The following is a 1199-nucleotide window of genomic DNA, read 5'->3' as shown; positions in this document are numbered from 1 at the left end:
GGTGGTATGAAAAATTCAAAAACTGTGGCTATACTTTACCGCTAAACGCAACTGATGGTTTAAATTTATGTGATGTTAAAATATTTGAATCAGTATACTTTATAGTATACTTTTGAAAATATTTGCAACGTTACCAGTAAGTACAAGTACGGCCGAGAGATCGTTTTCCACACGACGGCGAATTAAATCCTATCTCCGAAACACAATGGGACAGTCACGTTGAAATGGTCTGGCAAATCTTCACATGCATCGAGAAATAAAAATTAAAGAATCCGAAGTATTAAAAGTTCTTTCTGAAAAGGGACCCAGGAAACTTAAATTTTAAATTGATTTAGTAATAAATATAATTATAAATATTAAATAAATAATAATATAACATTATATGGTGATAATAAATAAAAGTGATTATTTAAAAATTAGTTTAAATTGTTTACTTGTGTGTAATTATTAAGCCCCTCCCCCCCCCCAAACAAAAATTCTAGGTGCGCGCCTGTATATACGTATGGTAGCGACCATATTAGTACTTAGTAGTTAGTGTCTACCATTTGCATGTAAAGCACGAGAAAGAGAGGATTTTCCTTGTAAAATAATAAGTTTGTGAAGTTAAAACTTAAAAAGTGTTATATATAATTCAATGTGTTCGTTGAATAAGAACTATATTCAGTAATTAAAATAAAGGAATAGCTGCTGTTTACATTTTACTAATAATTATATTTAAGACTTTGCAATCAGTCAGTCAGGAGTCATTCCTTTATATTATTTATTGTAGAGTTAAGTAATATTAAAATACATAAATAACTAATTAACTAATGAATTAACATTTTTTTACATTCCTTGAATAATTACTATTTTTAATAATTGAAATAATAAAAAAAACCATCAATTAAGTAAGTATAAATAATTATTTAAAAATGAAATCATAATAACTACTAAGTATGTATTATATAGTATTATAAAACTAAATTTTTTTTAATAGTGAGGTATTGGTATTAGGTATTAGGTAGGTATCTGGTATAGTCATAATTTTACTGCTGGTATTTCAAGAATGAATTCAAAAATGAATGTGTGTGCGTTTTGTGTGTGTGTGTGTGTGTGTGATATAAAAAAAAGAAATTATAATCAGTGCGACAGACACAAAAATAAATAAAAAACACACATTATTGTAAATTTAATACATTCATCCATTTCATCTCAGAATC

The sequence above is a fragment of the Metopolophium dirhodum genome, chromosome 1, assembly GCF_019925205.1.
Source record: "Metopolophium dirhodum isolate CAU chromosome 1, ASM1992520v1, whole genome shotgun sequence".
Lineage (NCBI taxonomy): Eukaryota > Metazoa > Arthropoda > Insecta > Hemiptera > Aphididae > Metopolophium > Metopolophium dirhodum.
This window is presented reverse-complemented; position numbering follows the sequence as displayed.